Source organism: Ambystoma mexicanum, chromosome 6q, assembly GCF_040938575.1.
Source record: "Ambystoma mexicanum isolate Mex_15411 chromosome 6q, UKY_AmexF1_1, whole genome shotgun sequence".
Classification (NCBI taxonomy): Eukaryota; Metazoa; Chordata; class Amphibia; order Caudata; family Ambystomatidae; genus Ambystoma; species Ambystoma mexicanum.
In genome coordinates, this window is record NC_090937.1 from 42,677,889 (window position 1) to 42,704,712 (window position 26,824).

At 46.3% G+C, this 26,824-nt stretch overlaps 1 protein-coding gene across 2 annotated transcripts in view; it reads right to left on the bottom strand.

The window, feature by feature from the left end:
- The window catches only part of KLHL8 (kelch like family member 8), a 789,397-nt gene extending 763,085 nt beyond the window's left edge, over positions 1-26,312 (bottom strand). Inside the window, exon 1 of one of the 2 annotated variants that reach the window (XM_069630444.1) lies at positions 26,214-26,312. The gene's annotated coding sequence lies outside the window, so the exon portion shown is untranslated. The remainder of the gene's footprint in view (positions 1-26,213) is intronic. The other variant, XM_069630445.1, reaches the window with a different exon arrangement.
- Positions 26,313-26,824: the final 512 nt, after the last annotated feature.

Here is a 26,824-nt window from a genome sequence, read left to right on the forward strand (position 1 = left end):
TAAAGGATTCCAAAAACAAACAAGAGATTTCTAAGAATATTGACTAGCACTTCTTTTTTTTTAAAAACTTTATTTCATTAACATTTTCGTAATACAACAAACAGGCTGGAAGCTTTACCATGGAATAAACATGTCACCAGCCCAAAAAAAAAGGAAAGAAAAACAGCCCCTCCCCCCACATCCTCCCAAAAAGACGAACCCCTCACCCCCCCTCCCCCCCATTAACTTGGATCCAGTAGAACCCCCTTCACAGGGAGACGCGTTGCAAACTTTGTGTGACCGGAGTTCAGGAAAGAGCAAGAATTTCAACTGCGTGTTTGGCTGCATGTCATCCGCTGTCCCCCGGGCCGTGGGCGCCCTTTTCCATCCACGTTCCCTCCCCGAGCATCAGTGGACCTCCCATCCCCAGATCTGCTGTACCCCGTACCAGTTAGTCTGGAAAGAGTTCATGTCATTGTTCATCATCGCTGTTAATTTGTCCATCAAGAACATGTTTTTAACCTTGTGTAGCCAGTCCTCCTTTGTGGGCGTCTCCCTGCTCTTCCATTTCTGGGCCAAGGCCACCCTCCCGGCCCTCAGCACTGTTTCCCACATTCTCGGGTATCTGTATACCTCCGTGTCCTCTGGGGGAAGGCCCAGCAGCACTGTCAGGGGATTATGGGGAAGCAGTTCCTCCGTGACTTCAGCGATCCAACCCCTTACCCTCTCCCAGTATGTTTGCGCTTTCGGACAGTGCCACCACATGTGGCCCATCGTGCCTGCCTGGTCACATCCCCTCGGGCAGGCGGGAGATGTTCCTGTGAACATTTTTGACAGTTTGACGGGGTCTCTATGCCACCCCTGTAGGATTTTAAAGTTGTGCTCCATGTCCGCTGTGAACAGGTTCCCGTGGAATGCTATTTTAAATATCCTCGACCAGGAGTCCTCCGAAATTTCTTCCCCGGCCAGGTTGTTCCAATAAGTGCGGAACCCCCTCCTTCTCCCCAGGTCAACCGTGTTAAGGATTTTGTATATTGCAGAAACCGCCCCCTTCCTGGGGTTTGCAGTATCGAGACGTTTCTCAAAGGGGGGTCATCTGTCTCTTTAGACTCTGGCCCCATGATTGATCGCACAGGATACCCTTCAGGCGGAGGTACTCGAATATGGAGATTGACTCCGGGCCGAGGGCGACCCTCAAGTCTTCGTATGGTAGGAATTCTCCCTCTTTAAACAGTTGTCCAGCCCATTCCATCCCTGAATCTGACCAGGACTGTGCATTACGGAACCCCCTGTTTCCCAGTCTAAGTGGGTGACCCCAAAGGGATGACATCGGGGACAGCCATGATGTCAGATGTGCCGTTTGGGGGCCCTCCCTCCAGATTGCCCAGAGAACTCCCAGTGTTGGGTGGGATTTGAGCCTGTTCGGGATGAATTTGGGTGGGGCCCATAGGAGGTCGCGTACCTTGAGTGGGTGCGCATCCATGTCCTCCAGGTACGACCAGTATGTGCCCATCCCTTCCCTCATGTGTTCCAGGAGGACGCGCAATTGGGCGGCGCGGAAGTAAAGGTGGAAGTCAGGCAGCCCGAACCCCCCTCCCCCTCCTCTCTATGTAAGGTAAGAATGGCCTTCGCGGTTCTGCCATACAACTCGCGCACCACGTTCTGGAGGACCCTGAATGTTTGGTTGGGGACGCGGGTAGGGAGAGCGGTGAAGAGGTATAGTAAGCGCGGGAGTATATTCATTTTCACTGCCGTCATGCGGCCGTACCAGGACAGGATCATGGAGCCCCATGTCCTTAAATCGGCGGTGACCTGTGACATAACGGGGTCATAGTTGGCGGGGGCGAGATTGGACAGGTCCCTGGTCAGAAAGATCCCCAGGTATCGGATTGAGGTCTTCCCCACCGCTATTCCCCCCAGGCTGTCCCGGGAGTCTAGGCCTGGGTCCCGAGTTCTCATGGGGAGGAGGACTGATTTAGATGTGTTGATCTTTAGGCCTGAGAAGCACCCAAATGCGGACAACAGGGACAGGAGGGGGGGGGGGAAGAATGAGGATTTTGGGTGCACCAGATAGGCCAGGATGTCGTCTGCAAACAGGGAGAGCTTGAATTCTACATCGCCTCTCCTGATCCCCCTGATGTCTGGGTGTGATCTGATTGCTATTGCCAGGGGTTCCATAGTTAGGACATAGATCAACGGGGAGAGTGGGCATCCCTGTCTTGTTCCTCGTGATAGGGGGAGTGGGTCCGACAATCTACCATTCACTTGGACTCTGGCCTTTGGGGCCCTGTATAATGCGGCCACCCAGTCCCTGATGTGTGTCCCGAAGCCCATCTTCTGAAGGGCGAGTTCCATGAACCTCCACTCGACCCTGTCGAATGCCTTTTCTGAGTCCAGGGAAAGGACGCTCGCGTCTAGGTCCGACACCTGAGCGTAGTGAAACAAGTCTATGGTCTTGCGAATATTATCTGAGCCCTGTCTCCCCCTAACAAACCCCACCTGGTCACCGTGAACCAGCTTCGGTAGGACCCCCTCCACCCGGCTCGCGATGACCTTGGCCAGGATCTTAACATCAATATTCAGCAGGGAGATCGGGCGGTAGGAGGAGCACTCCGAGGGGTCTCTACCGTCCTTGGGGAGCACTACAATGATTGCCTCCATCATGGAGTCCGGGAGAGGGCCCCCCTCCAGAACCGCATTGAACACCCTGACCAGGTAGGGGGCGAGGGCAGACCGAAACCTTTTGTAAAAGTAGACTGAGTAGCCATCTTCGCCCGGGGGAAGTGCCCACCTTCATGCCACTGATCGCATGTACCACCTCCTCCTCGGTCACCGGACCCTCCAACCCCTCCGCCATCTCCCTAGACAAAGACGGGACCTGTATTGAGTTTAGGAATTCCTCAATCTCCCCCCCGTCCCCCCTGTATTCGGACGAGTATAGCCTTTCGTAGTATCGGCGGAAGGCCTCTCCAATGTGAGAAGTCTCATGTCCCAGCTCCCCCACCTCGTTCTTCACTGCCTTCACCATTCTACTCCTCTGTACCTCCCTCAGCCTCCAAGCTAGGATCCTGTCCGCCCTGTCCCCTTTTTCGTAATACTTTTGTTTAACCAGGTGGAGGTTTCTCTTTGTTTTGTGGAGGAGGTCTTTTAGTTGGAGCCTGTAGTCGTCCAGGGCGGCCACCCGGTCCCGGTTTAGGGGCTCCGTAGGGGGGGCCTCCCGGTTGGAGTTGGGCGATTTTTCCCCTCAGATGCCGCTCCTGGGCTTCCCTTTCTCTTTTCCTCCGGGCTCCCAATCGGATCAGGACTCCCCGCAGGGTTGCCTTAAAAGCGTCCCACAGGGTGGGTGTTCGCACCTCACCGTTGTCATTAAGTTCAAAGAATTCTGTAATGGCGTCAAGGACCTCCTGGGCTAGGACCTCATCCTTCAGGAGGGAATCGTTACACTTCCATCTTCCCCTGTGTTTATTAAGGCCCCCTCTTGCTATGGTGACTCGGACCAGGTCGTGGTCAGACCATGGGACTGGGTCAACCCTATGGCCAGTGACAAACGGGTACAAGGTCTCGTCCACCAGGACATAATCTATCCGGGAAAATGATGTGTGCACGGATGAGTAGTAAGTGAATAAGGGGGTGTCCGTTCTAGGGGTCGGGACCGTGTCCACCAGGCCCAGCTCCGAGTTGTCCCTCTGGAAGCCCCGTGCCATGATCTCATCGGGTGCCCTGGGGGCCTGGGGACCAGCTCGTTTCCTGTCCCGGGTTGGGTCCAGGACCATGTTAAAGTCCCCCCCCCCCACCACCACCGTCCCATGGACAAAGCCTTTGAGTTTGTCCCTCACCTCCTCCCAGAACTGGATGCCCTGCAGGGATCCCCGCACCATCAGGTAGCGACCCTCTGGGTCCTTCAGCACGGCCTCTTTCTCGAGCCCCACGTTCCTCGCTACCAAGATGGCCACCCCTCTCTATTTTTGTGGGATGCACTGAAGACCTCCCCAATACCTCCTCCCCGGATTTTGGGTTCCTTCCCCCGTGGCCAGTGGGTTTCCTGCAAGAAGAGGATGTCGAGGTTGGCCCTTCTGAACTCTCTACAGACCAGGGATCTCTTTGTGGGCGTGTTTAAGCCCCTTACATTGAGGGAGCCCACTCCCAGGGCAGGTAGACTATCAGCCATAGTCCCAGATTCCCTCCCTCTCGGTCATTACCCTCGTATCTTTTTTCTTCGCGTGCTCCCTTGGTTCTACTTTGTGGTCCCCTTTGTTCCCTTCCCCTCCCCCCCCCGGTGAGCCTAAAACACCCCAACTGCCCCCCCGTGTCCCAACCATGTCTGAACAAGCCCAACTCCCCCCACCCCCCCTCCCCGGCGTCCAGCCAATTAGTTCTGCCATTGCTGGCTTTTGGCCGAACCACCAGCCTGCCCACCTCGGCCAGGCATTTCACACAAAGCTCATCCCCTCAAGCCCCCAATATTCCCCCCCGGCTGTAACCCGACCATGTGTCCCCTGTACTTGCTGTTCATGGGGACGGTAGTAGTGGTAGACTCTCCGAATCTGCGCATATCCGTCCCGGATTCGGTGGGTCACCCCCGTTCTCAGTCCTCAGAGTCATTTCGTTCTCCCGCTTTTGCTGGAGATGGGGTGTTCATTTTCCGAAATTTCCTTGCGCCAGTGCGCCTTCTCCTCTCTCCGGACGGGCCGGGGCTGTTCGTTCTGAGGTTCTCTGGTCCCACTGGACCCCTCCGGGGATGCGGATCCACTGGGTACTCTTGAATAGCACTCCGGATGTCTTCTTCCGTGGTCAGGGTTGAGCGTTGGCCCATGTATTCAAAGTTCAGGGAGAAGGGGTAGCCCCATCTATAACGCACGCCCTTTTCTTTGAATAGTAGCGTGAGGGGTCGGCACAGTCTACGCTTGGCCAGCGTGTAGTAGGAAAGATCCTGGTATATTTAGACCTGAGCATTGTTGTAGGTGATTTCTCTGGTCTTTCGTGCCTCCTCCAGCACCTTTGTCTTCTCCGAGTAATAGTGGAACCGGACCAAGATTGACCGGGGGGCCCCTGCTCTGCCCCCTGCCCTATGCACTCTGTCGAATGTGGGCTCGGTTGTCATCTCCTCTGCGAATAGGAGGGTGATGATGTCCTTCACTATTCGAATGACGTCCCTCTCCGTTTCCCCCTCCGCTTCAGGCACTCCGAAAATTCTGAGTTTGTTCCGCCTCTCTGTTTTCAAAGTCGTCCATCTGTCGGACCCTTTCCTCGTCTCTCTTCTCCAGGGCCTCCAGCCTCATACATAGTTGTATGTCCTGGGCTGCTGTTGATGATTGGTTGGCCTCCACTTGTAATAGTCTATCTTCGACCTTGTCCACCCTCTGGTCCATTTTTTCAAACTTCTGGGCTATATCGGAACGCATGTCCCTGATTTCCTGCAAAATCGAGGTGAAGCCTCTTTCCATTGCTGCCGACGAGGGGGCCGCATCTTCCTGTTGGGCCATAGTTTCCCTGGGGTTCGTGCTCATGTTGCCTCTGGGGGTCTCCTGGAAACGGTATCCCTGTAGGGCTTCTCGCCAGTTCATCTGTTAGTTACCTGCACCTAGCAGTATCGACCCCCGCCCGCTCCGGGTCAGTACTCGATCTCCCTCCGCGACACAGATGGATCTTGGCTGTTTCCTGGGGGTTAGTCTTTTCTGGGGGTGGGGGGGCACACGCCCCACCTGTTCCTGGGTGGGGGCCTCACACCCCGCTCGATGTCTGCCGCAGTGATCCGGGGTTTCTTCTGGCCGCCCCGTAGAAGGGTGTCGCGTGTGGCCTGGGCCGGCGGGAGCGGAGGGCACCTCGGCCCCGGTGCTCCGCCCGCGGGCTCTCCTGGTGTGGGGGGGGTGGGCACATGCCCCACCAACAGCGGGTGGGGGCCTCACACCCTGAGTTCTTCTGTCCGTAGGGGGGGCAGGGCGCCCAAGACTGGACCCCACTGGGTGGAGTCGATGTGTTCCGGGGGTCCTCCCCGCGATTATCCGGGAGTGCAGGGAGATATCCCCACCCGCGCCAGCGGGGGGGCGGGCCCGGGTTTCCCCGCGTCGCTGCCGCTCGCTCTCCTCGCCCCCTCCTCCGGGACCCCGAGGGCCGCGGCAGCCCGCCCAGGGGACTCCCAGTGAGGGCGGAGGCGTCCAAGCGCCGGTCCGCTCCGATCGAGCGGATCCAGCCGCGAGCGCTCCGGGACGGTCTCCCCGGCCGGGGCGCTGTTCCGCCGCTTCTCTGGTCTGGGCGGTGGGGACCCTGTCTCCCGAGCCGCCGCCGGACTCGCTGAACCTCCGGCTTCTCGTCACAGCGAGGGGGCCTCTGGTGCGGAGCCCGTTCGGACGCATTCACGTGTTCAGGCCGAGTCTTCTTCCGCTGGGGCATTCTCGGGAACCCCGGGGTCGTCGGGCTCCGCTCTTTCTCCGCGGGGCGCCCCGAGGGTTCACTCATCCCGTTCGCCGTGTTGGGCCCGCCGGGGGTATCTCGGGGGGGGGGGGCCTCAATTCACTCTAGATGCCTGGCTTCGGGGAGAGCAGCACATTCAGGCAGCCATTGCCTGCGCGCCCCCTGGTGGCCTCCTGACTAGCACTTCTAATGGAATTCAACTAAGTTCAGAATGCTGACATTACACTTCAGCTTTTCTCTTTACCTTAATTATTTATTTGGTTAGCTCTCCATCCTGCATCTGTGCAGGGGCTCTAGTTCTGCAGAGGGGAGATGGTGCTGACTATTGTGGCAAGGAAGGAAATTTTCACTAATGTTCAATGAGCTGGAGGAGGTACTGCAAACAGACATGCACACAATCTGAGAATGAGTATGAACCTAAGACAACTGTGCCTGACTGTAAGTAAATAAGGAAACTAATTGGCCAAAACCCAATGGAGCCCCACTGGTAACTAGGACTGGAAAGATTTTACTGAGTTGGGAATGCCTTTGATGTGAGGGAAAATTCTACGCAGCACGCATTCATGGTGAATCACAACAGGAACCGAATTCATCTCAGGAAACACGCTCGCAACCTACGGAGCGTTCAAGCGTTCGAACTGAGTAAAAAGTGTGCGCGGCAATATACAAACAATAAACGCCTGCAGCGGAATGAACTGAACACAATGCGTACAAACACGCATCAACTAAGACCCAAAGCTACAGGAAACACTCAGTAACCAATGGAGCGTAAACCCGGCTCCATTACATTACACGCGATATGCGCTTCATTAATGACTACAGCGCAACACTGGGAACTCCACAATACCATAGAAACACAATGATACTCCAGGGAATAATGGTAAATGATACTTGCGGAATAGCCTGACTGGAAACTCTTGAACTACGGAGGTCGGTTCCGTGACTGGAAGGTGACGGGCCAACAGGAGTGAAAGGAATGAAGTCCGTGACTAGAATCACACGAACCGACTGTGGAGAGTTCTGTGACTGGAAAATTGCAGGGACTACTGGAAACTCAGAATGAATAACGGGCAGAGGAGGGAACAAAAAATGACAGAAAGGGAAGGCTAACTAGTGGCGCTGAAAAAGTGACTGGACCTAAAGCTGGACAGCGATAAGCGTTAACTGGATTCTTTCCGAACGCGAAGCAGGGAACGCTCGAGGGGAGGGGCTTAAATAGGAGCAGAGAGAGAACAACTAGACCTACACTGCGCACACTACCAGCATAACCAAGGCAGCCCTGTTGAGTGTCAGGAAGTACTACCTATGCCTAACACTGCCCTGAGTTGCTCTCCCTAACATCCAAGAATGACCAATTCTTTCTGGAAGCAATTTTAGGAACTTTTGCTGTGATCATGACAATATTGAGCAGCAACTTTCAATTTACCATACGACTTTGGTGATAAGAAAACACCACTTTTTGACTTCCTGCTGCCACATCCCATCCCAGTCTCATTAACCCTCACCTTCCGAAACAATATTTCATAAGGTTAACAAGTGCAATGGTGTGTTGTTTTACATGTGTTAGCGGTGGTGTCCGCGTACACCAAAACACGAATGAAAGATGGAGGGTGCAGCGAAAGAATCTGATGCACTTCACGCCGTTCAACATCCAATCAGTGAATGCGCCACATGTCCGCAAACATGACGCTACGGATTAGCCAATGGGTGTCTTGTCCGCGGAGCGAACAGGGAAGTATCACTAATTTTTTTAGATGTACTTTTTGGTGGTTTTAAAGAAAAGTACTGGACGGATTGGCACCAAATTTACAGAAGCACGCTTTCGGGACCAAGCGACTGCTCCTGCCGCAAATTTGGTGGAAATCCGTCCAGTGGTTTGGGCTGTCCACGTGTGCAAAGCTTTTCCCCCCATTCACTCTATGGGAAAAAAAAGACGTTTTGGGACCACCACCCTATAGCTCACCCGCCCCCCCCCCCCCTCCCCCCGGGCCAAACTTTGCAAAAATAAATTCAGAGCGGCCCATATACTTTTTTTGCAAAGTTTGGTGAGGATTCTTCCAAGGGGAGCAAAGTTATAAACCACCCAAAAAGTGTTCTTCCTATGGAAACAGCAACTTAACCATAACTACACAGCCACTACCGTGACACTGTGTAATATATATGAAAAGAACAGCTGGGAAGGTGTTCTCGCCTTTAAGTCGCCCATAACCAGTATGTGAGGACTAATACTAGAAGTAAATGATGAACTATATTGGCCAAAATGACATGGCATATCCTTTAGGAGCTTTCCACATCAGCGTACCAGCCAGGATGTAGTCCGTATCAATAGGCAATTTCTTCAATTAAAAGGGAATGGTGTACACCATTCAGAATTTAGCAACCAAAAGCAAAATGGGCCGTCCGAAGGTGCCAGGGATTAATAATTAGGGCGAAAAATTCCTTTTAATTGAAGAAATTGCCTATTGATACGGACTACATCCTGGCTGGTACGCTGATGTGGAAAGCTCCTAAAGGATATGCCATGTCATTTTGGCCAATATAGTTAATCATTTACTTCTAGTACTAGTCCTCACATACTGGTTATGGGCGACTTAAATGCGAGTACCCCTTCCCAGCTGTTCTTTCAAAAAGGTATTCCTGAATTCACGCTACAACAGATACAGGCCTCTCTTTGGAATCCAGGGACTATATATGTTGAATGGCTGATGCACCCAAGATTCTCTGAGACGCTTCAGTGTTTGCGCCACTAGTGCTTCCACATTCGATTACATCTTTGCAAATGAAGCGCTATTTAACATAGATCTGGACTTGATAGTCATCCCGTGTGATGAGAGTGATCATCTCCCTATGCTCACAACTATTGGAATCCCAGGGCCAACCCCTGGCTAAAGTAGTAATCCCCAAACTGGGCAGAGCCAACCGCTCCATCATATGAACAGCATTAGCTAGAAGAGAAAAGAAATGCAGATTTTTTTTTAAATGTTTATTTGGTCGAAAAAGTGGGGGTGGAGGATGCCCCCCCCTGCACTACCACCCCCTCCACTTCCCCCACCTCTACCTATTCCCTTACCCCGACCCCATATATTTAATTTGACTGAATAAACTATCAAAAACATTTGGTCAGATTGAAAAAGGTCAAATATTTTCCGATCAAGTATGCTAAGAACCTCTGTGTTAATAGGATTTTAATTTATAATACGAATGGTGTTAGATTAATTGTTTAATGTATATTGTCAAATTTTGTAATTTGATTATGTATAAAAAGCCATAAAACAAAAATTATGCAAAATAAATGTCGTTTTATTAAAACAATAAAACTGATAGCAACCAACAAAACACAGGAACATAGTGCTCAGTACTGGATCCATGAAGACTACCATCAATACATAAGTAACTCTTCCACGGATAAGCCTACAGGTTAAACAACTGGTGCCTAAGAAAAGTGTTAAGGGGAAAAAGAAAAAAGAAAAAAAAGAGAAAGGATGGAAACAAAAATGGAAGAAAAAGGCATCAAATAACTAACCAAACAAGTCACGCAAAGATCATAAAACAAACCCCATATAAGCTCATACTCAATTTTTCCTCTTATACTAGGTAACCCTCTTCTTTGCCAAGAGTAGAGCCACGACCTTGAAGCCAATCTTCACACATCAACGCTTCACTATTTTATTCTTCGCCACTATGAGCACTGTACAAGACCACTTTATCTCAACAGTGGTAATCCAGAATCGTGGCGGGAACAAACCCAAAACATAGGCAGGAGATCCGATCTCAGAAATGACAAACCCAGTAGCATATCAAACCACTGAAGTACCTCATGCCAGAAGGATCAAATCTTTTTACAATCTAAGTGATTCATTATTCTCGGTTGTGTATAATGGAGGCGGAGATCGACTTTCTATTAGTATGGGATGAAATAGATCAGATTCCACCCCTAATTACCAATTGGTAAAAAAAAGGACAATTTTGAGTTTGTTTTGACATCGGGGGTGGGGGAGGCAATTCTACACCTTTGCATTTAAAGCACTTAAGAGGCAGGACAATAGTAAACGAACCTGCCGGTACACAGAAGATTGCTCCTGCCTGAGATTATATTAAAATTTCAAGAAGTCAAATCCAAGCAAAACTTTCTGCATCAAAAAAATGCAATTTTCATGCTTGCTTTTTTACAGCTCGTCAAGTGTAGTGTACAATGATGTATTTATATAGCAGGATTTACTCATAGGGAGGCCTCCCAGATAGATGCTTCTCACCCATCTCAAGATTCCCTTTTTCCATTCCACAAGCACTTGCTTAATGGTCAGCAGAGTGGTTATAACTGGTAAAAGCATGTCCGTTCTCATAAGGCAAACCAATCAAATGCGATTAGCTGAAGCTGCCTCAATCTCTACCCAGTTTCAGGAAACAATCAAACTATATTCAACCAACAGGGAATTGAAATAAGGACGTAGACCATATGACACAATTTTACCATAGGGAACCCAAAACTGCACATCGCACCGAATCCTGCAGGACGCCCATAACGATTCTAGATCTAGCTCCCTCTGCCCAGTTTGGGGATTACTACTTTAGCCATGATTGTTGTGACAACGTCAGTAAGCTGACCCAGTCAAGAGGTTGGGTGACACCCCAACCAGACCAGACACCTCGCCTCCCCCATAAACCAGGGGTTGGAGGCCTACATGGTGAAGCCAGAGCAAGCCCAGAGAGGGACGTGGCAGTTAGGAGGGACCCAATCCTTTTTTCTTCTTGTGGTGCCAGTCCGTTTGTATACAGTGCCACTATCAATCACCCCATACCCATCACGCATAATGCGGGCCAGCTTTTCTCAATTTCTTTCAGAAAACGACATACTCTAGCATATCCACTGAGAAAATCACGCGACCAGCCACACTGACGCTCCAACGAGTAGTCGCGCACTTAGGCACCCAAACCGGTGTGGGAGAAGGGTCTTTTTTAATAAATAAATGTACAAATATATGCATTGAGGGAAATTATATGGGGGAGGGGGTTTTCTTTTGCAGAAGGGAACAGGAATGCCCCATATGAACAAACTCATCCCTATTATATCATGCGCTCAATGCCCTTAATATTTTCTTTAATCTAGCAGATGTTAGGTTTCCTTTTACCTATTGGTTGGAGGTAAGAACAGATAAATGTTTATGCTCCATCCCCTCTGGAGTTACTGAAGCAGGGTTGTGGGCCTGTGTTCAATTAATCCGACAGGCCTGTGAAGAACAATGGGCAGTTGTTCAGGGACTGAAGTCATCAATGGGTGGAGGACATATGCCCCTTGACTAAGGAGGCAGGATAGGAAGGACTCCCCCGGAAGTCATCTCCACTCCTGGCAGGTTACGTTAAATCAGAACTATGTAATTTCGACATCACTTCCCTGGAATGTGGGTTAGGTAGGTGTGCGGCTGCTGAGATTGTGTTACATGGCTTGCAAGCTAATGAGTAAATGATCTCCGTTAGCCATCTTCTAAAGAAAGTGAGCCTGGCTTCTTCCACACAGTCCGCTATGAGATGCAGAGGATCAGTCAACAGTAGAGGCCGGCATGAAATGAGGAAGGATAGCTCAGGGGCAACACGTTTGTCTTGGAAGCAAGACAACGCAGCGCAACACATGTTTGAATCCTGATTCTGTGCTTAGAACCACTCGCTGGTATTAAGCACGTTATAAAAGAACAATTATAATTATGTACATGAAACACTCCGAAGACCTTGCGCTCACCTGTGAGCTGCGGAACGGCTCCCCAGCGGGACTGATGGGCTCACAAGGCACTTGCACAAGATGGAGCTTGAACTGATTGACTCAACTCTGATAACCATTGCAAAATCCAAGTGGACCTGCACACAAGAAGGGGCGTGGTTTGGTAACCCTTTTTTGTCTTTTGATATTGTAGCACTTGCCTGGGGGTACGGGGGGGGTGGGGACAGGGAAAGATTGCCCATGGAACCACTAGGTAAGGTTGGCCAATGGGGAGGAGAGTGGCAGGATCAAAAGAGACCTAGGAGGCAGGAAGTTGTGGGCCGTTTGGCTGCGGTCAATATTGCTAGTTTGCAGTTTTCCAAAGACTGGTTTAACTGTGGGTGATACAATCATATTGGTAAACTGTCTCCAGGCAGCACTCTCAGCAGCAGAGGTAAAAAGAATTGCAAGTTAACCTCAAACCAGCATTCTATACACATTCATTTGCAGGATTACTCAGAACTTTTCTAGTAGCCCGTTCACACACTGGAGAAACAGGATACTTGGTTCTTCCCATAGAGTGCAAAGCAGTAACAGGAAGGTGGGGGATGTGGGGAGTCAGTCTCAAGATGTCTTTCAGACCCCATCAAGGCTTGGTCTGGCCCTCCTAGCCCAAAGTAACAAAAATAAGCTCAGCTGAACACAGATGAGGCAACCCATCAGAGCCTCGCCACCATTACAGCACACAGAAGCAAGCACCTACGGAGAGTCCAAGCAAGGAGTAGGAACAGATCTATATAAAACAGGATGACAACAATGTGCAGAAGATGTGATAGTAACTGAATGTAGAAAGGGTATCTTGATAAAATGTACTGCGTGACTGACCTTATTGGCTATAAGGGACACGTTATGCGCCGATTGTACTAAACCATGTGTTGTAAAGTATCTCACCTCCTGTGTATTTGTATTTCAGTCTGATAGAGTTAAAAACGCCAATGACTGTCAATTAGTGTGGGTTGCAGGAGCAGGAGGCTCGAGTTTGCAAGTGACTGAGATTGGACAGAGATGGAGAAAGCAGGAACTGGGGAAACAGAGAAGGTTGGAGCGATGCAGTAACTGGGAAGATGAGGTGGTCAGAACAAGATGGGAAGGGGTGGAGGGGTAACATCAAGAGTGTAAGGTGGTGGTGCCAAGGTGGTAAACTTCGGCGAGAAGGAGGCATTGGCAGCATCAAGAGTACAGGAGGCAGTATCATCAAGGAGAGGTGCAGGTGGTAACATCTGTATGAGAAGGTGATATCCTAGACATGGTGTCATGCAGAGAGAAGTGGGGAGGTCATTTTGAGGGTAGAGGAAGATGTGGTAACGACTGGAGAAGAAGGTAGCAGTCTACTTTGGTAACATCAAGGATGAGGGGTGAGGAGGTAACATCAAGAGAGGAGGAGTTGAAAATGCTAGAATGAGGAGGTAGCAGTCACAGTCAGGAGGCTGTATCATTAATAAGGGGGGGGGGGGAGTTGGAGGTAGTAATAAGAGGAGGTGAAAGTGGTGATACAGATGAGCACACATCATTGTGAGGTTACGCAGCCAGGAGAAAGAAGGAGGCCCCAGTTAGACAGAATAGGAAAGCTCCAAGGAGGTCAGGTAGATCACAGGCAGTACCACAAGGCACGAGGAGAAATGGGAGTGGACCAAGGAGGAAACAATAAATAAGAACAGAGAGGAAAGGAGAAGAAGCAGACTCCTCTCCTGTTAAGCAGCGTATCTCTGTTGCTAGCGCAGAATTATGAAAGCCGGCAGAAAAAGTGCCAGGGGAACCCCGTCCCTGGTAAGAGGCAGGCAGCAAAGTACCCCATGAAAATAAAGCACATGGAGGACTGTGCTGCCCTGCCACTCAGTCGAGGCGGTGGTCTGCCACTCATGTGAGGGCAGCACCCCCCCACTGTATCAGATAGAGAGCAGGACACTGGAAAGCCTGCAACAAGTTAGTCAGAGAGAAGCTGCAATGCACCGGGTACTTCCCTTGGGGAAGTCTCCGGTGAGAGACTTTTCTTTGGTTAATACTGAGAAATATAAACATTAAGTGACTTTTGGTTCTGTTAAAAATAGAATACAGTAAGCACACACTAGTTTGTACATCCTGCTTGGCCTTCGTGAAATATGGTTTTAGAAATGGGTTGCCTAGTCCCTAAATCCAGCCTAGCAGTCCAGTATATAATTTATGTAGGGTCAGGCATCATTTACCAACACTACCAGGGAACAGTTGAAGTCCTAATCTATAACTATTGCTCTGAGAACTTTCAGATGGGGATCCACAAGCCCAATTAATTTGTAATCATAAACCACCTTTCAGCGCAAGAGACTTGAATATCGCACACAATCTATGTGGGTGGTGCAGTGTTTGGTTACTCCGCTGTATCCCAGCGGTAGCCAAGATCTCTGTAGATTGCAAAGCAGGAACCGCACTCCCTCCTTCAATCCTTTCTTGCTCTCAACAAACACAAAAGGTCCAGCTCGAGGTAGAAGTTCTCTCAGGCCCAGTATAGCAATCCATGCTTAAGTTTGACCTACGGCACCACCATATCAGCTGCGGGAAGGCCAAACCCAAACAGATCCATATTTTGCTGAGTAAGTCTGACTTTTCTACTGAGTCACCAACACGATAATACAAAGTGATGTGTAGACCTCACTTCACCTGTTCATCCTGGTCCAATACTGAAGGTCAATCCTGGATTTGTCCCACTCACGCTTTTCTGCAAGGCATCAGGAGATCACAAAAGCCCAAGAGCATGTCCTTTACAGGTTTTTTCCCCAGGCATGCACAAGCACATTTAGAAATTATGCTCAGAATGTCCTATATACCAAAACACCTTGCACTTACATGTAGGTAGGGCTCCATCCTAATCATACCCATCATGGAAGAACCTTTCTCCAGTATAGCCATCGCTACCGTGGGGACCCTAAACATACCTACGTCAAGGAAATGTTATATCGTACCCAGCCTCGACTGTGCATTTAAGAATCCTTAGCCCATTTCCACAAAGGGAATTACCACCAAGAGCACAATCAAACATTTGATAACCTCCTAGGTATGGTTGCCTAAAGAGATTTATGGACCATGGAACACCCTTCATCTCTCAAATAATTACAGACTTCAAAAGGTTGTTACAGGTAGAGACCCTCCAGCCCTCCATTTAACATCCCCAGAGTGACGGATTAGTGGAGAACTTCAACCAGGCTTTAAGGATCTTTCACAGACGTTGGTGTCTAAAGACAAAAGAAACTGGGATGAGATACTTCCCAACACCTTGTTCACCACCAGGAAAACAGTGCAGGCCTCAACTGACTTCTTCTCTTTTGAATTGGTCTACGGAAGGGAATCCTGGGAGGTCGTGGAGACCTTGAAAGAGTGCAAGAAATGAGAAGCTATCTAAGGCAGGGAATGTAGAAATTTCATCAAGGCCCCTCAGAAGCAACTTAAGATCATGTAATGCCTGACCAGTCAGGAGCTACAAATTTGCCTGGAGAAGTAGAAATTCCTGAAGGAGTACATTTGAGACAGTTCGTGGTTGGGGTACTGTTGTGCGTGTACTAATGCTCAGCTCTGAGAAGAAACTTACTGCCAAGTGGAAAGGCCTGTATGAAGTCCCCAGTGACTACAACTACAAAGTACAACAAGGGGACCAATGAACAGAAACCAGAGGAATCATCCTTGATGCCCCACCCCCAGTTCTCCGATTCCTCAAAGAATATGACCATGACAGAGCTGATCCCCGAAGAGCTATTTTGTGACTGGCCAGTGAGTAAAAAGTTTACCAGGTTGAGACGAGTCAAGTCAAATCTGACATGCTTTGGCCCCATCGCCCACCAGAAGTACTCCAGAAGGCTGTAGAGGAAGAGATCCAGAAGGTGCTTAAGCTCTCAGTCATAGAGCCCTCACATAGTCATTGGTAATCAACTATGGTCCAGATGTCTAAGCCAGATGAAAGTGTTTCTGTGTCCACTTCCACAAGGTGAATCAGGTCTCGGAATACAATCCCTACTACATGCTATAGGTAGATGAGGTTATTGAATGAATTGGACTTGTTAACATATCTACACCGGATCTAACAAAAGGCTATTGACAAATCCTGTTGGCTCGGGAAAACAAAGGGAAGCAGCCTTTGTCACCTCAATGTGCCTGCACATTTCATGTTACCGATGGACTTTCATGGCTCTCCCACTATTTTGCAGAGAGTGATGTACATAGTGCTTGAGGAGAACATCAGGTATTTCTGGGGGCATACCAAGATAATATTGTAATGTACAGTAACACCTTGGCCGACCAGTTGAAGCACCTGTACCTGGTTGCAGTAGGCAGGTCTCACCACTAATCTGGCAAACTCATCTGTCAAATATATGGGCTTCCAGGTGGGACAAGGAACTGTTCAAACTTAAGCAGCCAAAATAAAAAGCATATGTGACCTTCCCAAATACTTGGCCTGGTATTTTCTCAAGTCAGAAATGGGGTAAATTAGCCCCCATACTTTTCCTTAGTAGGAAGTGCCAGCTGAAGGAAAGGGATAGTGCTATCGTGCAGTTAGTGTTTGGCCAAATAGTGGCCATAGATACCTAGACGTATTACCTGGTGGCCTGGAAATTCACACTGGTTAAAGTCCATAAGTCCATACTCCTTTGACTTGGTTAGCCAGAGCAACAGTTACTAACCAAATAGTCATGAGGTGGTTCCTGGCCAGCTAACTGTAGATTTTCTCAGAAGACCACCATGAAGCCCGCCTTAAGGCACTGTAGGTCATCTCAGGTAGCACTCAAATGACTAACCACAAAGGGGAAGAGCAGGAGATATGTGACCAAGTTACCTGAATGATTCTGCCTCAGTGAGCCAATAGATGATTGCTAGGGATGGAATGGGGAAGCTCCCCAATTCACCCTCCCCACCCCCCCGACTCCACTTAGTTACCATTTGTTGGTAGGAAAAAGGCCAGGAACCACCTCATGACTCTGGTTAGTATATGTGGCTCTGGCTAACCGAGACATAGGAGGGTGGACTGTAACCAACCGAACCTCTTCCCCCAAGTGAGACCATAAACCCCCTCCAACATAATTGAAACATAATTGAAAATGACAAGGAGGCAGCTAGTGATCCCATAAAGTTCATTAACTGACTAACAAATCCATCAGCCTGCAAACTAGCCCCAGGCCAGGAACACCAGGGAGAATTAGAAAATATAGTTAGAAACAAACCTAACCCCACAAAACTACACTAACATGCACAACAGGAATAGGGTTGTCACCCCCTGACCCTTCTTGCTTTCAGAGGAGATCCACAAAGACTGATAAGCCTCAAAGATTTAGCCCAGGCACCTCAGCGTCAACTGGACTAGAGTCTAGAGGGATTTGTCCATCACTGCCTTACAACAATTGGTTAGGTTTGTGAAAAACCTTTCCAAGAATAAAACCCAATGAGAGTGTCTAGAGTGAAGGAAAGGAAAAAAACAAATAAAAAACACTGCCACACAAATCAGCCAGCGTGGGTGGTTGGGGTAGATTGGAGTGCGATATGGGGACTGAGGTAGAGGTTGTTATATCTGGATGTCATTGTTATATTAGGAGGTGGCGGAGAGCATTTAGAGGAGGTGGTCACATCAGTTGGAGGAGGTGATTATATTAGGAGAAGCAGGAAGGGTAGTAAGGATACTAGAAGGTAGGAAGATTCACAGTTGGTTATTGGGGGGACAGAGAGGAGGGGTAAAGAGGGAGCCTGGGAACTAGAGAGTGGCAGAAGCGTAGGCCCATCTTGTCCTGATGAAGGCTAGGCATATACCCCAACAATGACCCAGTTAGCCAAAACTCAAGTGGCTCAAGTCGACAAACCTCTCCTTAAATTTAACATTTTATTCCTCCTCCCTGATCTTCTTTGTAACTTCAGTACATTTCTTTATAATTGACTGCGCTCATCTGTGCGTGCAACGGGATTCATGTTCTATTGCAGATGTTTCAGAAATTATTTTCCGTTTATTTTACATTAATGGTACAACGATTGGTTGCAATTCTATAGGTTCAACAAATTGTATTAGAAATATATTTCACTGATCTACTGAGGTAGCAACCATGTCTATGACAACCTTTCAATATTCTATGCATTGTTTCACCCTGTGATTTCTCCTCCGTTCTATAAATTGATTTATTCAAAATGTGTGTCCTGACTAGGTTCATCTATCCTTGTGTCATCTTGAAATTAGGGAAATCCTTTGCTGTATAGGTTTCCAGAACAGCCTTTGTAGATCCTTCTTCTGATGAAATTGGTCATATAGCAAACTGGTGTTCACAAAGAGGCTTAACAGAATTGTTAATTTAAAACTGATTTTATATAGCACAGAACGGTTCTCCTCTAGGGCAAATTCAAAAACAGAAAAGGTGCTAAATGAGCCGTAATGTAAATCAGCTGCATTATAGTCTTGTACGCATCAGTTTTACTTCATGGCTTATTTTCCACAATTTGTATGGCGGAGAGGAGGTGCAGATTGTAAATTAGGATCCGACATCGCCCTGTCTCTCTGCCATACAAATACTCTGCACATTTGCACCAGAATGTATTTTTATGCTGGTGCAAATCCTGTGGAATCGGATCAATAGGAATACATTGTGAATGCTGCCTACAATGCATACGTGACAGGCAGAATTAACTCAATTTGCACCAGAGAGTGCAAAATTATGGCATACAAGCTATTACACCAGCTTTTTTGCCCTTTACCTATGCACTCCAGCATGCAAATGTTGAAACTTAGGTGGAGGGGAGGGACCCGACTACGCAAGAGCTTATATGCAACGAGTCCTCTCTGCGTAAATGACATTCACAAAGGAGCTCCAAGGTATTGTATTGCATAGTCTCTTCTAAAAAGTGTGTGTACTTTCAAATTAAGTTTGCAAGGTCCATGGATCTTCTCTGTCACCCAGAATCTCAAGGGTACTCTTGCTGAGTCTCTGGTTGTTGGTATTATAAGATTACCTCTGTTCATCTTGTAGTTCCTATAGAGGTCACTGCATCTAAAACTAGGACTTCCCTTCAGATTTTAAACAGATGCAACTGGGTTCACCTTCCCCAGTTACCACATGTAAGTTAGAGGATTCAGTCACCTGTCTCCCCTTGGGTCCTGATCTTCCTCTCCACCACCTCTCTATGTGTATTCTAGTCCTGCTCCTCCTTAATGCCACGTCACATGGTTCCTCCTTCTCTCACGTGGGCTCGACTGTCCTGATCGGGTCTCACTGCTACACCTCATCTTGGGCCAAACATGATCTCTAATACTGTTTGTATAATTCCATGTTCTCTAATCTTTTAGCACTTTTCTAAAACCGCCTCCTGATGTCCCAAACCAACCTCCTTCTGATGACTCAAACCAGAGGGTATCTATCTGCAATTGGCTCTATTTTTTCAAACCTTTGTTTATTTATATTACATATAATGTTTAGGTGTATAGTGAATAAAATAAAATGTATCAAATCCCATTCAAATGCTTGTGAAACGTAAACATTATCTTTAATTTATTTTTTAAGCTTTATTCAGCATTAAAACCTTTAGCATAGATTCAATTTAACAGTTATACATGAAAAAAAAACACTTGTGAAACAGCTCGGGGGAACAATTCCCATTTGAAATAACTCAGAGGGAAGACTATTGGTATAGCCCCATTTTTACATTATGAAATGGATGGAGACGAATCGTATTATGAGCATCCTGCCCTTTGGCGGGATAGTCTGGGGAGATAGGGGTTTCTAGTCTTTGAAACCTCGAATATCTGTTCACAGGTATTTGAACCAGTATTCTTAAATCTATTTTGGCATACATCCTCTCAAGCCAGTAGGAGCAGAACCTAGATTTTTGAGTAAGCCCGCTTTCCTATGAAGTTATCACATATGTACTAGGAATGGTTGGCTCTTTATGACGAATACACAAGTATTTAGCATTTTGGGCTGAATTTCCAGGTCTATTGAATTTAGATGCAATTTACATTGCGCGATCAGAAGCAAGTATTTACCGATGTGAACACACATGTCCATGAAGTGGCCAAGATTGGAACCATAAGGAATCACCAGTTAGATCAGGCTGCACATGCCAATGTCGAAGCACAAGCTTCAATAAGGGTAAGTGATCCCATATTGTGATTAAGAGGAGTGAAGATTTTAGTGGAGAGCTAACATTTATGGTTATTATTAGATATCAACATGCAGAAGAAGTTGGTAAGTTGTTATATGATCAATGAATACAGGATTAGGCAACGGACTATATGGGGAATTTTTATTTTATACCACAGACATCTCGCAGGTGCAGGCACCAACACTTAAGAGCAATTTCTCACCTCATGCACGCCTTGGTGCTGGGACACATTCCATTCAGGCGCACTTTGTTATTTTGACTATGTGATCTGGCAGACCGGTTATGGGGCACTGTGCAGTAGATGGTTAAGAGAGGTGTTTATTAACTGGTTATCGGATACATACATGGTGATGTGACCAATTTTAATCCACATACTAACCATAATCAGTTTAAGAGTCCATGGAGGATATCTAAGATGATATGACTAGTTATAATTCACGTACCAATTTAGAATCAGCTTTAGATTGCAAGTTACACACACTTTTTGGTGATAGAGGATATGCAATTGATTTGTGTTTTTCTTTTCCCTTTTCTCCTCCTCCGTACATGTCAAAAAGGAAGGGTATGTAACTTATTTAAAATGGACACTATTAGGTTTGTCAATTTTGTGTGTGACCAATATTAATTCAAACGAATTGGAATTTATGATCTGTATGTTGCAATGGACAAATAACAGCCTTGAGGACGAAACTCATTGTCGGCTGTGATCGATACCAATATTCAAGATTACAGACATTACAGAATTCTGTATTTTGCCTTTGAAACACACCTAAGTGCATGAATGCCATGTGTCATAGCGCAAGTTGTCAACATTAGCCAACCTTTGCACTGTGATGTATTGGCAAGAGCACACAATGGGCATAGACCAGATCTCAAAGATGACCTCTATGCAATATCCCCAGCCTTATTTGTACATACAAAGAACGCTCGTAAGGGGGGGATGAATTTCATCCAAGAGGCTCAGCGAGTTTACTACACAGACCCCATTGTACTTCCAGCTTTTCCACAGCTTTCCTCCTTGCCTTTGCTCAACTTTTACAGAATAGTTTTCAGTTCAGTGGGTTATGCAGAGAGCTCTCTCATTCCACATATATAATAGATGCTTAACATGGGTTATCCAACCACAGCCCTTTGACCCCTTCAAAAGTAGACAATTCTGCATAGCCTCCCGATATGTTTACAAACCCCGGTTGACCACAGTCTGACCCAATAGAGCACCAGGTTAAGGGCAATCTGGTCGGCTACAGAAAAAAACACTAAAAAGCGTTAGCACCAAGGAAGGTTGAGCAGTCATATGCAGCAGAAGTAACCTTTTCAAAACATATTCTCAATACTTGACAATGGTGCAGATTTAGAATGACCCCACAGCGGGACACCAGTCAGGCCTGCTTATCCTAAAATTCCAAAGCCAGCAAAATTGCCCCACTACCATGGCTTGAGAAAACATAATGTACATCATTGCTGTATTTCCCCAGGCTGGCCTTGACGAGTTGGCCAGACCAGCCCCCTGACTGATGGAACCTAATCCCCAAATAGTCAAATGTTTTGACTTGTTCCAATTGTATGCGATCCGCCAATATTCTCAAGGGGATATTCTTCATAGAGGGCGGTTTAAAGACACAAAACTTGGATTGCATTCAGTTCCAGACCAAGCTCACTACATTTGCTCTTGAAAATAGCCAGCGATGTCTCTAGTCCCCTAAGGGATGTGGAAAGAATAACAGTATAAAAGAGGGTAGGCCATTTCTTTTTCGCGATTCCGGGCCATCGTGAACATCCTTTTCTTGTGCATCTATTAAGACTTGTATGTAGAGTAGGAAAAGGAGGGGCACCAAGGAACATCTCTGGCGCACCGCTCTATTCACTGCAAATGGACACGAGTGCTCCCCCCAGCTCTACAGCGAACCGATGCCCCTGTTTTTTTAGTATAATAATTTAATAGCATCGATCAGTGGCTTAGGAACGTTACGTTACTTTAGTACCTGCCAAAGACTAGTTCTTGAGACAATATCAAACGCTGATTTTAAGTCAAGGAAAATAGCATAAAGTCTGGTTTTTAACAAAATTACGTATTTTTGAATAAATAAAAATAGAAAACAATGATTAACATTGCCTCTACCTATTTCTATCTAGATATCACAAACATAAATAAAAAGAAACAATCTAATCTAAATGAAAGGATGTGAAGTAAAGTTTCCCCACTAGATCGACTATGACACGAGTGATTTAGCTGGTTGCCCCAAATATGTCCCATCACTAGTAAATTGAAAGTAGCGAGATATCTTTCGGTAACAGGTCTAAAGAAAAGAGGTTCCCTACTTTCCATAGTCAATAAATGGAGACCATGCTTTCGGGAAGGGTGGGAATTGTCCATTGATTATTGCAGAAATCTTCTCCATAGCTAAAACTCCCCAGACCTTTACCCACCAATATGCTGAAGCAAGGCCCTGAAGGTGTTTTTCAAGACTGTGCCAAGCATAAACGGGTTGCATTAAGTAGGTGTGAAATTAAGGAAACAAAAATCGCGTCAAACACAGGATGCAGCCCTTTGTCGTTTTAGGCCCAAAGATTAATACCAATGGGTCCATCGGCTGCGAATCACCATGATCTCTTTAATACAGGGCAAAATCTCTTTGTTCTATCCTGTTGTATACATATACTATAATCATATATGAGCCCCTACCCACAACCTGTCGAGCAAATAGGCGATGCATCCAGGATATGAGGTGACATGTGGCAGTGAAAACTTATTTTATAGGCACATTATTGAATGGTTACACATTTGGAAATTTACGAGCACTCGGCCATATTCAGGCCCAAAATTCTTCAGAAATAGATACTCCAAGATCTCCCTCCCTCCTCCCTGTCTGAAATGCAATATCAGCTAGTTCCTAGTATTCCAATACTCAATAATAAATGTGTTTTCGTGTTATTCCTTTAATCACTTATAACTCAATCCCTAGAGGGATTATCATCCCCATGCCCTGGTCCTCTTTGTGTGAGATTTAGTGACAGTTTATGAATATCTAAATCTTTCAGATTCCCCAAATCAAAGTCTTGCTGTGTGTAAAAGTCATAGGTTTCCCATTTCAATAGAGTCAGTGTGGACTAAGCGATGCATGCAGTTCCCAGGTTCTTGCTATCCATTCCCAAAGAAAAATCCAAGGTTTTCAGAACTGCAAATAAGTGTTGGTCTCAATGTTGCCAAGGTCCATGCGATAAAGCAGGGATCCACCACCCCTTGGTCTTGCTCCCCTGGAAAGAAATGGCAAGTAGGTGAGTGGGATGGCGCTAGAGCTCTGTTGCACATCTCTCCAATATTTTATTTAAGTATGAAGGGACCATTCTAAAAGTGGGGATTTTTGAGAAGAGAGAAAATACTGTGCAATACAAGGAACCTCCAGTGCGCCCATAAGTGGGGCTACACATCACAATATTGTGCGAGAACCCTCGACATTCATTGCCCCAAATAAAATGTTTTTTCAAAGTTTTAACAGGGATCTTAAGTCTGAGAGCTATAAAAGCATATATTAACTGTGACGGCAGGCTCATCTCCAAAGCAGTCATACGTCCAACACTCCAGGTTCTTCCCAGTAATTTTGCAGAGCTCAGCAATATTAGCTTTATAGAGTAATCTAAGAGAGGTCTGTTTTATAATCAAGGTATTCAATTTTTTCACCAGACCGTTGAATGGCAATATCTACCGTAGTTCATTTATAGTTCAGAGGATTCAGAGAGGTTTAACTTTTGTGATTTTACAAAATTAATAGGGAAGCCTTAAACCTATCAAGTTTGTCCATCACTGAGGGAAGAGGGGAGCTTGCATTTGTTAAGATTTGCATGACATTGTCTGCGTATAAAGCGAGCTTATGTTGTGAATCTTTATGCTCAACCACCTGTATTGCCCCATTATTAAACAAGGATTCGGCCGATGGTTTTATGAACAAAACAAATGTTAAGGGTAAATATATGTTCCATCGAGCAAGAACTGGTCCTAGCGCTGGTTTGGGAGGGGTCTGAAAATTAGCAGAGATTATTCTAGAAAAGTTAGGACCTATACCGTAAGATAGGAGTAATTTTAGCAAAAACCTTTGCATCCCCCAAATTCAAAATAGAAATTAGGCAATATTATGAACAATCAGAGCTCTCTTTACCAGTTTCAACACTAGAGTTGCATATGATTCTACCATTGATTTAGTGACCACTCCAGTGGTCAAGAAACAATAGACCAATTCATCATGGGGGAATTAAAAGGTTCTTGAATTTATAGTACATGTTAGTAAAACCATTGTGACAGGTGCACTGCACAGGAAAGGATTTCATTGCTTGATATATTTCTATAGAGGCGAATGTTATTTGGTCAATTCTCAGGAGACTCACAGAGATCAATAAGTCTGACAACCCAATACTAATAAACATTCATCAATCATACCCCTCGATCAATTCAGCATAGCTGAATACATACTTATACACCTCAGTCTTTAGAATGCAGCTATACTACACGAAAATCAGCCTAGTTACACATATAAACCTATTCATAAAACACTGCTGCCACCAGAATGCAGCTACCCAAGTCAAACTGGCCTTGCTGCACACATTCTACTGATCTCACAACCACTGCACCATGCCATTACTAGAATGCAGCTACACAGCACTTAATCCACCTTGGCTGCACACATACCGAGTGCAGCCAAGCACCTTACTACACTACTCTCTCCATTGAACTGGACTACGGTCCCGTAGGGCGTTCAACCCACAGCACTTTGGAATCATACCAATGGTAAAAGGCGCTATACAAATGTCCAATAGCATACATAACATTTTTACAATGTGACTCCAGAGTTGTCGTTTTCGCAGACTTGCAAAACAGTGCCATTCCAGGAACAATCTTAAGTTGCATGATGTGATTACACCTACTACGTTTACAAAGAAGGTGCCAGGAAGTGGTTTACTCTGTTGCCCTTACTATAGTAAGAGTGTCCGGTTTGTAATATAGAAGTTCAAACATCGCAGAAGCAGACTCCTTACACTATCAGATTAAGTGCAATAACCATATAGTAACCATGCCATCGATTCACAAAAACTGCCCACAGAGCCTAGATGTCATTCCATATCTCATTAAGAAGAGGAGAGAGAGAAAGAACCACTAACTATGCCTACCTCTCCAATACTTTTCCCAACGGACGGTGGTGTGCCACCTATCTAAAAGTGGATAGAAAAAAAAACAGCTGTTTTTGTAGATATACTTGGCTGTGTGGACATCCATGAAGAGTGACGTTTGACAGTTTGAAAATCAAGAAAATACCCACTTTAAAAAGTGCAGGGAGCGCAGGGATAACGTAACTCTGGCAAAAAAAAAAACGTTATTGCCCGATACCATGAGTCCCTAGACTATTCCAAAAAGATTGAACAATGTAAAGACCCGCCAGAATAAAAATGAGGAAGAAAAACGACCTCAAAACTATTGTGAAGTTTGGCAACAAATATAAAAACATGCGAGCCATGTGCCAACCGGTTTCAGCAGTTAATAGTTATAAATGCTGCCTTCTTCTGGACGGTCCTACCAACATAGAATTACTCACTAATTTACTAAGAACTGTCCAATCCATGCCATGTTTCACTCATATGTCATCAAAATTAATTATTAGACTTCGATCTCACCTTCTTAGTAAGTGCTGTATTACATGCAGGTCCACTGCAATAGAATGCACTTACACTGCAATAAACTTAATACACGTGTAAAATTACTGCAAACATGTGTACACACAAATTGCTTAAAGTTAAACACCAACAGAACGTTTATCTGGTGTCCAGCCACCTGGCATATAACATCGGCTCCAATGTTCTGCCTTAGAGGGTCACAAATCACCTACAAATACGTTGAACCGTCAATATAAATAGACGAATCCTGTGTCCAACAACAGTACATTAAAATAGCATCCAAATTTGCCACAGGAGGAAACGGATAACTTACCCTTGCACTCTCGGTTCCGTAAACAAACGAAGCGATCTGCTTCCTGAAACAACTGCTCGCGTCCGTCGCCAGAGGTTTAGACATAAACCACGTGATTGTACGTACTCGGCTCATATTTACGCCGATCATGAAGAATCGTACTCTAACACGTGATCACGTACGAAGGTCGTAATGTTACCGTTGTTGTAGTCATATACATGGTAACTAAGCAACAGTGGAGTTCAGTTTAACCCCACAGTTCCCTACCGATAGACTTATTATTATTATTAATAATTATTATTATTATTTATTATTATAAAGCACCGTAGTCTCAATACTATCTTCATGTATTGGTATTGCGTTTTAAAAATAATAACATTACCGTGTCCATTGTATCAGAAATTGCTCATATATTCATAGTGACTAAGTAATACATTTAAATTTAGCACCGTGCGTCATTTAATGAGATTTGAGCGCATTGTATGTGTGTAAACTTCGCATGCCGACGTTTGAGGCTATTTTGTTGTCTATCCAGCCCTAATGTTGTGGCCTTAAGGGACAACAGGACGCTGTAGTGGGTTCTAACCACTTTATTGAATGACAACTGGTGTGGACCCTTATATGTCCAAGCT